The sequence below is a fragment of the Symsagittifera roscoffensis genome, chromosome 4 (assembly GCF_963678635.1).
Source record: "Symsagittifera roscoffensis chromosome 4, txSymRosc1.1, whole genome shotgun sequence".
NCBI lineage: Eukaryota > Metazoa > Xenacoelomorpha > Acoela > Convolutidae > Symsagittifera > Symsagittifera roscoffensis.
Genome location: NC_087065.1, coordinates 15371743 through 15387091, shown reverse-complemented (window position 1 = coordinate 15387091; position 15349 = coordinate 15371743). Strand labels below are relative to the sequence as shown.

The 15349-nt window shown below is 33.0% G+C and overlaps 1 protein-coding gene across 1 annotated transcript in view; it reads right to left on the bottom strand.

Annotated features, from left to right (window-relative positions):
* LOC134845240 (zinc finger homeobox protein 3-like) overlaps window positions 1–4611 on the bottom strand; it is an 89475-nt gene extending 84864 nt beyond the window's left edge. Inside the window, exon 1 of the mRNA XM_063862166.1 lies at window positions 4531–4611. The gene's annotated coding sequence lies outside the window, so the exon portion shown is untranslated. The remainder of the gene's footprint in view (window positions 1–4530) is intronic.
* Window positions 4612–15349: the final 10738 nt, after the last annotated feature.

Sequence of the window (15349 nt, the reverse complement as noted above, 5' to 3'; positions counted from 1 at the left end):
CACACATAAATACATACATACATACATACATACATACATACATACATACATACATACATACATACATACATACATACATACATACATACATACATACATACATACATACATACATACATACATACATACATACATACATACATACATACATACATACATACATACATACATACATACATACATACATACATACATACATACATACATACATACATACATACATACATACATACATACATACATACATACATACATACATACATACATACATACATACATACATACATACATACATACATACATACATACATACATACATACATACATACATACATACATACATACATACATACATACATACATACATACATACATACATACATACATACATACATACATACATACATACATACATACATACATACATACATACATACATACATACATACATACATACATACATACATACATACATACATACATACATACATACATACATACATACATACATACATACATACATACATACATACATACATACATACATACATACATACATACATACATACATACATACATACATACATACATACATACATACATACATACATACATACATACATACATACATACATACATACATACATACATACATACATACATACATACATACATACATACATACATACATACATACATACATACATACATACATACATACATACATACATACATACATACATACATACATACATACATACATACATACATACATACATACATACATACATACATACATACATACATACATACATACATACATACATACATACATACATACATACATACATACATACATACATACATACATACATACATACATACATACATACATACATACATACATACATACATACATACATACATACATACATACATACATACATACATACATACATACATACATACATACATACATACATACATACATACATACATACATACATACATACATACATACATACATACATACATACATACATACATACATACATACATACATACATACATACATACATACATACATACATACATACATACATACATACATACATACATACATACATACATACATACATACATACATACATACATACATACATACATACATACATACATACATACATACATACATACATACATACATACATACATACATACATACATACATACATACATACATACATACATACATACATACATACATACATACATACATACATACATACATACATACATACATACATACATACATACATACATACATACATACATACATACATACATACATACATACATACATACATACATACATACATACATACATACATACATACATACATACATACATACATACATACATACATACATACATACATACATACATACATACATACATACATACATACATACATACATACATACATACATACATACATACATACATACATACATACATACATACATACATACATACATACATACATACATACATACATACATACATACATACATACATACATACATACATACATACATACATACATACATACATACATACATACATACATACATACATACATACATACATACATACATACATACATACATACATACATACATACATACATACATACATACATACATACATACATACATACATACATACATACATACATACATACATACATACATACATACATACATACATACATACATACATACATACATACATACATACATACATACATACATACATACATACATACATACATACATACATACATACATACATACATACATACATACATACATACATACATACATACATACATACATACATACATACATACATACATACATACATACATACATACATACATACATACATACATACATACATACATACATACATACATACATACATACATACATACATACATACATACATACATACATACATACATACATACATACATACATACATACATACATACATACATACATACATACATACATACATACATACATACATACATACATACATACATACATACATACATACATACATACATACATACATACATACATACATACATACATACATACATACATACATACATACATACATACATACATACATACATACATACATACATACATACATACATACATACATACATACATACATACATACATACATACATACATACATACATACATACATACATACATACATACATACATACATACATACATACATACATACATACATACATACATACATACATACATACATACATACATACATACATACATACATACATACATACATACATACATACATACATACATACATACATACATACATACATACATACATACATACATACATACATACATACATACATACATACATACATACATACATACATACATACATACATACATACATACATACATACATACATACATACATACATACATACATACATACATACATACATACATACATACATACATACATACATACATACATACATACATACATACATACATACATACATACATACATACATACATACATACATACATACATACATACATACATACATACATACATACATACATACATACATACATACATACATACATACATACATACATACATACATACACACATACATACATACATACATACATACATACATACATACATACATACATACATACATACATACATACATACATACATACATACATACATACATACATACATACATACATACATACATACATACATACATACATACATACATACATACATACATACATACATACATACATACATACATACATACATACATACATACATACATACATACATACATACATACATACATACATACATACATACATACATACATACATACATACATACATACATACATACATACATACATACATACATACATACATACATACATACATACATACATGCATACATATATACCTTCATACATACATACATGCATATATAGTACATACATATATAATACATACATATATACAAACGTTTTTCTTGGCCAATTAAAAAAATGGTTGGAAGCAACAAAATTGATATTAGCCAAAATGAGCAAAAAGGCAAAAAAAACTAAAAAACAAGTAATCAACTTTTGTTTAAAATGTGCAAACGATTCTCTGTACATGGAAAAACATATTGATATGGACATTTATCAATTACGATGAAATTTAACTATTTCTATTTATAAAATTGAAAGCAAATCGATTAAAATTGGTTTGCAATGGGCTTTAATGCTTTTTAAACAATGGCAAATTAATTGATTTTTTTAAATTTGATTTTAATTTTTTATCAGACATGACTTTTATAGACACTGGCAGAGAAACTCAAATTCACCAGATTTTCGGACAAGGAATTTCAGTGCGGGGATCTTCATAAACTTCAAATGGTTTTAACTTTTTTTTATTATGATGAGCTGAACGAAAACCTAGAACTTAAGCAAATTCGATAGTATTAGATATTTAGTGAATCCTTAAAATGTGAACATGAAAACTGCAAAAAATAATAAAAAATGCATTAAAAGAAACTTATTAAGCATTAAGAAACTTCAAGATTAATTTCACTGGAGTAAATTTAGATTTTCCAGGCCTAAATAAAAACTGCTCTAAGTTATCACCTGCTTGCTGGCTTTACTCGCTCAAAGTTTGACTTAACGGCAAAAGTTATTCACCTGTTTTTCTCGTAATCATATTTTTTTGGAAATTTTTTCAATGTCGTTCGAATCATAGGACACTCCATTTTTTGTTGGTGGTATCTGATTGTGTATCTGAAAAAATCATAAGACTAGAAGACAAAGTTCATCCCAACTTTTAGAGGTCGGAAGAAAAACTTTATGTGATCTAGCAATAGAAGCAACTAGCCGCAATTAAGAAACTAAAAAAGAGATTTTAATTGATTAATGGATGAGGGGATTAAACTACCTATAATTGTACCTCCCCCCAAAGTTTCTAATAAGTTAGGAAAATTGCTGAAAGGAACAAAATTCAGTTATTGAGTAACATGAAAAGCAACAAAAGTATCAAAGTTGTGCAGAAAATAAATAAATTGAATAACAAGTAACCATTTTTTTTATCTAGGATGTAGAAGAGACTTTTTATGCGTTGCAATTAAAAAAGGAAAAAAATCAATTATAATTGAGTTTCACTGTTAGTGTCCACAAAAGTGAAAAAAAAAATCGATTATAATGAATTAAAAATGGATTTCGTCGCTGCAAAAAATAGTAATGTTTTAATCCATTTTGAATTGATGGTTATCGATTTTTGTTTTCATTTTTGTGGAATCTGACAAAAAAACTCAATTAGAATCGGTTTTTACTCATGAGACTCCATTTCGGGTAGCTGTCTTCATTCGCCTGGTTTTTCTATTATGAAGGAAAACTAATTAATTACCTTAAGTGTTTCCCACCGAGCAGAGAAGCTTTTATTTAACACTTTTAAGGTTTCAGGATTTTTCTGGAAACAATTTAAAACGCTATCAGGGAAAAGCATAAAGGTATTTATTGTAAAATGGTTTAAAATGATTGAGTGAGTTTTTGCGCTAATTGTTCGAGAGATAAAAATTTGGGTAATTTATGCGGCGCTAATGAAATGCAACACAAGGGATGCTTTGAATTGATCGGTGATAATGAAGCAAAAAACGCGTGTTGATGAGAGCATACCAAATTGACTTAATGAAGAGAGTTGGCTGTCAAACCGTCACGTGAAAACAAATGAAATGACGCAATTAAAATTATTTTAATGGAAAATCGTAAAGGGAAAATCTAGTTTAGATTTACAAAAAAAGAATGAGCGCAAATGAATGAAGAAAGCTAGGCGAGGCTCCTCTTAACAAACAGAAATTGTTTAAAAAAGAGGAAAAAAACAAGAAAACCAATGGTTGAATGGCTATTCAATTAAAAGGCCTCTGCTTTTTTCTGTTTTTATGCGCAATCAGTTGAAAATTGAAAGAAATCTTGGAGCTGTTTTGCGCTAATTAAAAAATCTATCCTTTTATTGCATTTAAAAAGAAAAGGTAAAATTATTAAACGAAAACGGCGGTATCAATCACTAACCAAGTACATGATCTACTCAATCATTGTATCATACCAATTAAATGTCATATTTTTCTCCAACCATTTAAATGTCATATATATTCAGTTATTGGTGGATTTTATACATGAAGATAAGTATCAGAAGATTTAAAAAGCGCAGAATGTTCCGATCGCTGCCTTTGTTCTTTTTCAATGCTTGCTTGGGTCAAAGTATGTATTTGCCGATATGTTTTTTTTTAAATTTTGATGAAAAATGTGTCGAAATTTTTAATTTCCTAATGATCGAATTCAATCGTTTTGTTTCATCTGGATATGATAACTCAAAATCGTGTTTGTTCCACAGCCGTTGTTAAAAGCAGTGGGAAACTATTTTTCCGATTGTATCTACTCAACAATCTCGCCCCCCCCCCCCCCTATGGTATCTACTTAAAATTCTCCGCCTCAATGAATAAATACAGTATGTTAGTTCTAGAACTTTGTATTTTGACTTTGTAATTTTACTGCACTCTGATTGGGCGAAAAATTAACTAACTTACTCTACTAAACAATTCTCCCCCTCCCTTCTGAAAAGGGGGGAGATTGTTAAGGATAATCCTTCCAATTTCAGCTGCTCAAAATCAAAGTCCTGCCAAGTCAACCAAGAAGCGGTTTAGCTTCAGCGTTTTGCACAATTTAGTAGTTGGAAAAAGCAATCTGCAAAATCTTGGTTTCCTGGGTTGAGGTCACTCCGCTAAATTAAAAAATGGGAAAATCTGAAACATATTTGGGACAAATATAAACTCTGTTTTATTTGAGAGTTGCATGTGTATGAGCTTTTTAAACTCACGGTTAAAATTATGAGACGATCTTGTGGAAATAAAAATCTTCATGAATACATAAGCGAACAGTAGATAACATATACTATCAAAACAGGCAAAACAAGAAAAAAACTTCACAGCCGAAATTAGCTTACTACAAGAGCAAAAAAGAAAACAAAAAAAAGGATTCGTATTTTGTAAAATAAGTTCTTACAGTTAGATACAAAATATTCTTCTTGAAGCGTTAACTACCAATGAATCTTTGAACTCAATTTTTCATAAAATAGGAGACATATATAATTGTGACAACAAACATTTTTTAAGTATGTTATGGTAATTTTCAACCTCTTTTTCTAGTATTTTTGCTAATTTTATTTTGATTATTAGACATCACCAAAACAAACAGATTTTTCTTCTAAATTTAGTTTTTTTTGTGATATTTGAAGCAGTTTTGCGGTCCTTTTGTCTTTATGATCTTCGTTTAAAAAGTAGACGAATAGACTTTGCATGGAGATGCCACCCGACAGGCTGATGCCTTTTTGGTATTCTCTGAAGCCGAACTTTATTGTAAACGTACATTTTCATAAAATGTGTGCTTATAAATTTTGGCTTGAAAATAAAATTAATACTATAATTCTTTTTTCAGATTGTCGTAGTACCCCATCTTCAAAACTTTTAGGCAGCTCCTTTGTTTAAAAAGTAAATCATAACGATCTTCACATGATTCGTTTTCTTCTCTACTTTGGTCGGAGCACTGGCTTTCATGACTTTGTGGGAACAATTGGAGACTATCCATCTCAGGGCGCACATTGCGTTTCTAGCAATGACAACTCCATTCTTGTCATAGACCACCTCGAGCACCACCAGCAGCTGAGATTCTCTAGAGTGCATTTCCCTAGAGTTGCCCCACCAATTGAACGTGATATGATTTTTGGCTTTTGCTAAAGGTATCGCCTCCAGAGTGTGTGCGTCTGTGGATTAGTTTACGGGTTACTTCTAGAGCAATTCCTTTCACGGCTGATTAAGCATCTGGTCTCTCTCTAGTCGTTTCAACTCCAATCGCAAGCATGTGGCGTTAACTCTTCTCTTGAACACTCTTCGCGTAGCTACCCGCACTGACAAAATGGTTTCCGGTCGATTTAAATCGATTTTAAATCAATCCAAATCGATTAACCATGTAATTTTACGCACTTAGATGGATTTTAAATCAATTTAAATCGATCTTTTTGAAAATTTTAAATCGATTTAAGTGTCTAAAAAATCGATTTAAATCGATTTCGATGGATTTTCCAACTCACTAAAATCCATCCGAATCTCACTTAAATCCATCAGAATCTCACTTAAATCCATTTTAAATCGATTTAAATCGATGTTTTTGAAAATTTTAAATCAATTTAAATGTCTAAAAAATCGATTTAAATTGATTTCGATGGATTTTACGACTCACTAAAATCGATTTTTTTTGCTAACAAGGCAAACAATTATTGAAATACTTTATTCTTGATTTTTTAAATAAAAACACACGTGCCAGATGTTTCAGAATTCAAGAAATAAATAAAAAAAAGTTAATATAAATCAGATTTTGAGCTCAAAAATATGCAATAAAACTATTAAAAAACTATCAAGTAAATCAGATACTGGGCTAAAACCAATGTTTTAAATAGAGAAAAAAATTCGCTAAAAATCAACCTTTGACCTCAAAATTATGCAACGAAAATCTAGAAAATCATCATTGCAAATCAGATTTTGTGCATTAACATATGTAACAAATCAAGAAAATTGTCAAAATAAACCAAATTTTGAGCTCAAAAATATGCAATGAAAAGTTTTGGACAAAAATTTTTTTGACAAACAAAGAAAAATGTCAATATAAATCAGATTTTGAGTTCAAAAACTGTTCTATTCTCAAGATTGTATTGCTCAACACGGCGACATTATTCTGTGCTCAGCCTTTAAATAGTTGAACAAAAAGCAAGAAAATAGTCAATTTGATTACACAGAAACAAAACAAACATTTTAGTAATGGCGTCTTTGCCACTTTTTATAAGTACTTTGAGTGGGGAGCACACGCTCCTAAAAGACGTTTTGGGGAATGTGGTGTCAGTGCGTCCCAAAAATTCCCAAAAATTGTGGCTCAAAAATTTTGGCTCAAAACTTTGTCAAAATAGAAATCGATTTCATTTTAGGTCAGATTTAAGATCCATTCAAATCGATTTAAAATCGACTGGAATTTTTCAAAAAATCTAATTTTCACGAAAAAAATATTAACCCAAAAACTAGGCAGAATCTACCAGAGACAATTATATCAAAATCAAGCTATGTTAGTGACCTATGGATAGCAACTAACAATTTGAAAGAATTCATCAAAAAAGAGGCGAAATCGGCAGAGACCTGGGACGTATCACGATTATACATAAAAGCCAACTTTTCACTAAAAAATTGGTAACACAAACACTAGGAAGAATTAACCAATGGCCATTATATCACAATCAAGCTATGATTTTGGGCTACAGATAGCAACAAACATTTTTGAATAGTTCTTCGAGACACAGGAGAAATAAGAAAAGCCGTGGGATGAAACACGATTTAAAAAAAACAATTTTTCACTACAAAAATTATTTACCCAAAAACTAGGACGACATAACCAGTGGCCATTATATCAAAATCAAGCTATGATATTGGGCTACAGATATCAACAAACATTTGTGAATAGTTCTTCGAGACAGAGGAGAAATAAGAAAAGCCGTGGGACGAAACACGATTTTTCAAAAAAACCAAATTTTTCACTAAAAAATTAATTACCCAAAAACTAGGAGGAATTAATCGACGGCTGATAAATCAAAACAAAGCCACAACAAATATCAACCAATGCCAATGCCAAACCAAATATGGGGGGTAGGCATTTTACAAGCATTTTAGTCAATTTTGATATTTGTAACGACACGTAACAAAAATTTTCATTCTTTTTTCTGTCATTCGAAAATTTGAAGAAAAGAAAGAAAGGAAAAAAATCGATTTAAATCGATTTAAAACCGATTTGGATCTTCTTCATTTTAGTTCAGATTTAAGATCCATTCAAATCAATTTAAAATCGACTGGAATCGATTTTTTTAGCGTTGAAATTAAATCGATTTAAATCGATTTAAAATCGATCCAAATGATCTGAATTTTTTGTTTTGATTAACTTGCTTTTTTACAACTGAAATCGATTTCAATCTAATCTGCTTACTTTTATCATTTTAAAATCGATCGAAATCCATTTTTGTCAGTGCGGGTAGTATCTTCAATTATCTTTTCAGTTCGTTCTGAGAGTCTAAGGCATCTCGCTGGCTTCAAGAGCTGATCATCGTCAAGCTAAACTTTTATTAACCCGCCGGGTCCAATGCGGTGCTTTGAACAAACGTTTCTGATGTGAATCTTTGTCCCAGTTGCCTTACCGCTAATGTCCTATGGTAAATCCAATCTCAACACGGTTTTGTCCAGATCATAGTTATTTAGTCACGTCACTATTTGCTCGGGCACTGCCTCGAACTCCCCCTCCACCAATTCCATTGTTTAGTTTGTGGTATCAGACCCCATTTTGTGACGTTTTTTCTCATCAGAGAGAACAGCAGTTTCTGGTGTCATCGAGAGCTCCGTTGTTATATGACGCGGAGGGCTTTCGAGGTGCAACATAGACAGCAAAAAATTTACTGTGGGAAACGTTTCTTCTTTTAATATTGAGTCTGTCTCATCTTCTCGTTGTTTATATATCTTAACCTAGTTTTGTGTCTTGTTATTTCTGTTTAACTTTTAAATAGGTTTTTTCTATATTCGCTGTATCTGAATTAGATCTCATGTTGTCTTCACAGTTTTGATGCCCGGATTCGTAAAGGTCTGCGACCATTGTTTCTATCGCTCTCTTTAGCACAATTCGGGTCAAGATGGGTGTGCTCATTTTGGGGCCCGTCAAGCAAGCTCTACCCTGGAAGTCCTCCAGCTCTCCATCTTCGCAATTGTCTGATCAGAACGAGAATCGCGCCAATCCTCCATGACTTGACTGATGGTCTATGAATATAGTCTTTAAGCAAAAAGCTGGCGTTGATTAAACTTGTCAAAAGTCTGCAAGACAATAGGTGAAATGTATTATTGCCCCGTATATCCGTTCTCAAAATGTCAGGAGAAAATAACTGAATTTTACATAAGATAGTACTGTGACTCTGAAACTGAACAAGTCAAGGCTAGCAACACCAGAACCAGAAATGACGAGAGTATGGTTATGTCATTGTATAGAAAATCAAGTTCGAAATGTGAAATGTGACTTGTTATACGACCGGAAAGCAGAAAAAAATTGACTATTTCAAAGTTGATGGCAGTTGCAATCAGTGTAAAGTTTTTACTTCTGTCACAAAACCCGTCCTTTTTGGGCTTAAGATATTGAAAGGGCAAAGAGTTAATAAGAAACGAATGAGTTGAAATATTTTTAAAAAAGAAAAATGAAAAAGATAAAAAAGTAAAAATATAATAAATTTTAAATGTTACAGCTTTAAGGATGTGTGCATTGTGAGAGTTGGGAGCAATCAAAAAGAAAATCTCCCAAAAATCAAGAATCATGTCCATACAATTTTTCTTTACAGAAGACATTTATTTGATTTCTTATTAAAAAACCAAATTTAATGTGTTTTTGGTTGTGTCCAATGTGGCATGATCGTTCAGAGCAATTTGAAATCCATATTTGTCAAATTTCTACTAAATATAATGAAAATTATGCCAATTAAACTAATATATTGAAAATTTCACAGCAAAAGCTGATTACTAGTTTTCATCAATAGAATGACACATTCATCACTTTAAGGATGTGTGGATCGTGAGAGTTGGGAACAATCAAAAACAAATTTTCATATCAAGAATCATGACCTTAAATTTTTTCTTTACAGAAAACATCTATTTTCTAATACTTCACATAAAAAACCAAATTGAATGTGTTTTTGGTTAGATCAAATGTGGCATGATCGTTCAGGGCAATTTGAAATCCAGATTTGTCAAATTTCTACCAAATATAATGAAAAATTATTCCAAATAATTTAAAATATTTCACAGCAGAAGCTGATTACTAGTTTTCATTTATAGAATGCCGCAATCATCACTCCTATCTTTAAACACTATCAAGCCGTGTCAATTTTATCACAACGACTGCAATGATGACTTCATAGCGAAATTCAAGAATTTTTGTTCTCGCATAAATGCTGAATTTTTGACAAAAAAACTTGGTGATTGAGAACTCGAACAATGCAAATAAGCTTTCAGCTAATGTAAAATGTTTCACACCAGCAGCACGACGTATTGTAGTTAAATAAATTTAACCTAAAATCAAAATAAATTGGTTTCGAATCGTGCAAGGAAAAGTTTTTCGTTGCTTGTTCACAGTTGTCATCCTGTGTTTTTACCTTCAAACATCTCATATTCTTCGAAATATTATGCAAATGGTGTCGAAATTCTAATATCATAGGAGTCAGTAATGCGCGATGAAAGCCCCAGTTAACAGCGTGTGAATTTTTAGAATGCCATTCCAAGTGTGTAACCGTCCTCAACGCCGAGGGATCGCCATTTGGATCTTGTGCCTCTGATGCAAATGTTGGTTGCTCTTAGTATAGCGAATGAAATTCTACATCTCACCCAGCACATGACATGACTATATGGGCGGTCCCATTTTGATGCCAGACCATCTGCTAGTCGTTTGAGGAAAAACGTGAACTCCGGTGCCAAAACACCATCTATTGAAGTGACAAGTGGAGTGAAAGACATGTGCTTTTCTTCACAAGCTGGTCCATACTTATTTTTCTTCTCAATCTCTGCAGTTTTCAGTACATTCATGGGATTGCGGTTTTGGTAAGACGGAGCGTCAGTGTCTGTAACACGAATGTCGAACGACGCAGCCGACTGTCTATCCCAAACCTCACGAGCTGAAAGATCTGCAATTAGTGCCGGGGTTCCATTTTCTATATCTGGTTCTTTTACGACAGGTTCTCTTTTCACATCTTTCCACAAAATTGAAGCAAGATCGCCCACTGCGTCTCTTATTTCGTTGTGTCGTAGTGTTACCAGTCCGCCCTTCTTGCAAGAAAGTGCATGCTGTAAGTCAAAATCTTGTTGACATCCATCGCATCTCGAGAAAGAACGTTTGAGTGGTTTTCTGTACCTGACACATAGAGCGTCTCTGAACTCTGTGGCTGACAAATCAAAATTATCTTTCAACAAGGGCAGCGAAGTTAGCCACAAGGAACAGTTGTTGTCGATTATTCTCCGGATCGCTCGTTTCTGATCTGCTGGTAAAATTACAAGCAATTCATCAAGTTTATCTTTGTCCACAGCATTTTGTTTCTCCTCGTGATTTTTTCTTGCTTCTCTCATCTTTGTTTTGTGTAGAGTTTGGTCGAAATTATCTTGGTTAAGGATCGAACTCACGAGACAGTCGGTTGCTTCACGTGAAGTGGAAAATGCTAGTTTGGAACCTTCTATTGGATTTCGTACACCTAGTCCCCCTCTTTTGACAGGAAGTGAATACAAAACACGATCTGAGTATGTGACACTTGAAGTTCCTAGTAAGCTTGGCAAAAAGTTTTCCTCCAACATCTTCTCGAGAGGAGCAAACAACTGCGACGTATCTTTGACTACTCTCTGGACAAAATTCCATTCGCATTGCAGTGATCTTGTTAATCCAACTAAAGCAGCTTGAGGTTCTTTTTCTGCCACTTTGGACAACTCCCTAAGACAATCCAACCATTCTTGGACCTTTTTTGTAGTGAAACGAATTTTGCCTTCATCAGAGCCAATAAATCCGCCCAAATATCTTCTACCTTCAACTATTCTGATGCCGAACCTGTCAAACAATTGATGAGCTTTTTCAACAAAGTTCGGGTGAACAACCAAATAACTTTTGCTTGGCTCGGGGTAATAGCCATACTTCGGACCTTTTTCAGTCAAAGATGACAACCATTCAACCAGGTTTTCTAGTGCGCCAAGAGCTCCAGAATCATCTGCATACCATGTTTGTAAATACTTATCTCGGTCTTTGAGTGATTCAATCAATGGCATCAATGAAACCCCATAGAATAACATCGCTAGTGGATCACCCTGTGTAGTGCCTTCACTACTGAAAAGAAGTTCTGTCGTTCCTGCAACAAGTAGCGGCACATACCCTCTATATGTGTTGAATAGAAATCGTGAGCACCTTGGCCAAAGTATTCTAGCATTCCATAGAGCCGTTTCCCTGTTCAATGCATTGAATGCATTTGAGGCATCCATCAATAGAAGACCATGTCCGTCCTCTTTGGTGCTATTAAACAACTCCTCCACTGCGTGTACAGCTCCTTCTATTCCTGCTTTCACACCACAAGCTAGTTGTTGAGATCCACAGGTTTCTTCGAGATCTTTTTTGGTCGCTTCGGCCATACATTTACACATTACTCTTCGCAAACACTCACCTATGCCAATTGGTCTAACTCCGGGGCACTTGTCCAAAGCGATCAGACGACCTGACATCAATGCTCGTATTTGGTTCCATGGAATAATTTCGTTAGCTATCTTTGTGATCAGCGCTGCCACTTCGTCTCTCAAAGCCGAACTGTGTCCTCCAAATCGAAGAAATGCGTCTTTCCAGTGTTTCGAATCTGTTCCTGAAGGTCCGGCTCCACCGTGCATTGACCTCGCAAATTTTTCTATATAAGAAGAAGTGATGGTTACTGTTTCTAACTCAGGCAAGCTATCTACTTGTATTCTTGCTCCTTCTTTTGACTGTTTTGCTACGGGATGCTTCTCTTTCAGAATGTCAATGACTAATTTTCTTGTTTTTGTTGTGGGATCATTAACTTCGTCATTTGGATGGAGCAGACCTCCGCCAGATCTGCTTGTCAGCCAACGCATGGCAGACCGAACTTTCCCTTCCATCATCATTCGTGCAAAAACCACTGCGGTGTGCTCGTCTTCAGATCTGTTTTTTATCATAGGTTTCCTCGGTTGTTTTTGTGAACATCGTTTGGATTCTTGTAGTAGAATATTGAACTTACTATTTTCCCAGTCTTCAAGTCGTCTTCCTACCAAAGCTCTCACATCACGTGTGGTTTTTATCATTGGGTCCCGCTGTAAGATTAATCGGCTGAATACAAGAAGTCGTTCTGAACATTCGTTTTGGTTCAATCGGCAGATTTCTTTCGTTAAAAGATCAACGTATTTACGGCCAATGTTTCCCCCCGGGACTAAATACAGTTTGCCTTGGAGGTTCACACTCTCATTCCATCTGTTCCCCCATTCAGTTTCTTGAACTTCCTTAGATATGTCGAGAGACCCTCCAAAGGCGTCAAACAAACAGTTTGTGACGTTTTCTGTAATGGGTACGACAGGATAATGGTCTTGCTCACTGAGGGTCATAACACGAAGCTGTTGAGTCGCCCCAGTATGTTGTTCTTCATTTTCTATTTTGTCTACGGTTTCGTTGTATGAATCCTCTTGTTCATCGTCACTAACTCTCTGCGACGCTGAAACGGTGTCCTCTTTTGGATTTTCTTCCGAGTGATCACGAAAACCAAAATAAGACGGTGGTCTTATCGTTCTGTCGCTTCTCCTCATCATTTCGTGTCGGGGTTGGCAAACTCCTCAATAGTTGCAATAGTTGCAATAGTTGCAATAGTTGCGATAGTTGCTATTGTTGCAATAGTTGCAATAGTTGCAATAGTTGCAATTGTTGCAATAGTTGCAATTGTTGCAATAGTTGCAATTGTTGCAATAGTTGCAATAGTTGCAATAGATGTCAATGTTGTTGCGGTTCTTGTTGTTTTTTTTCTTTTCTTTTCTTGCTTAACAAGACACGTGCTAAATTTTCGCTTTTTATAACTTTTTTTCTTATTGTAGTTAAATAAGTTAAACCGACAGTTACCTTATTTGTAAAAAAAGGAAACAAAAACAAAAGAACACCAAAACAAGTTCTTGAAAATGCTGTACTTTCGAAGTCGACAATTTTGGATTCAAAGCTATCAACCCTTAATCGAGACATACTTTAAATGGAAAAAAATATCAATTAAGAGAAAAATATTTGTGATGGAATCCATACTAAAGTACCGATTACAGGTTTAGGTTGTAAATTATAGTGAAACTCTATACGATGCTGTGACTTTTATAACTTTTGATTGTAAATTAACATCTTTTTCAAGTCTTCATTTATTTTTAGTAATTTTTAGTAAATCTAATCAAAGTTACATTTTGTAGCAACATCCTTTCGGGTATTTAAAACTTCAAAAACAAACTCAAAATCTGCCCAATTGCAGTATAATTCCATTTTTTCAAAAACAGAAAGTTCTAAACAAGCAGTTTCCAACCAAAAGTGGTCCTGTGCAAGCATAATGGCGT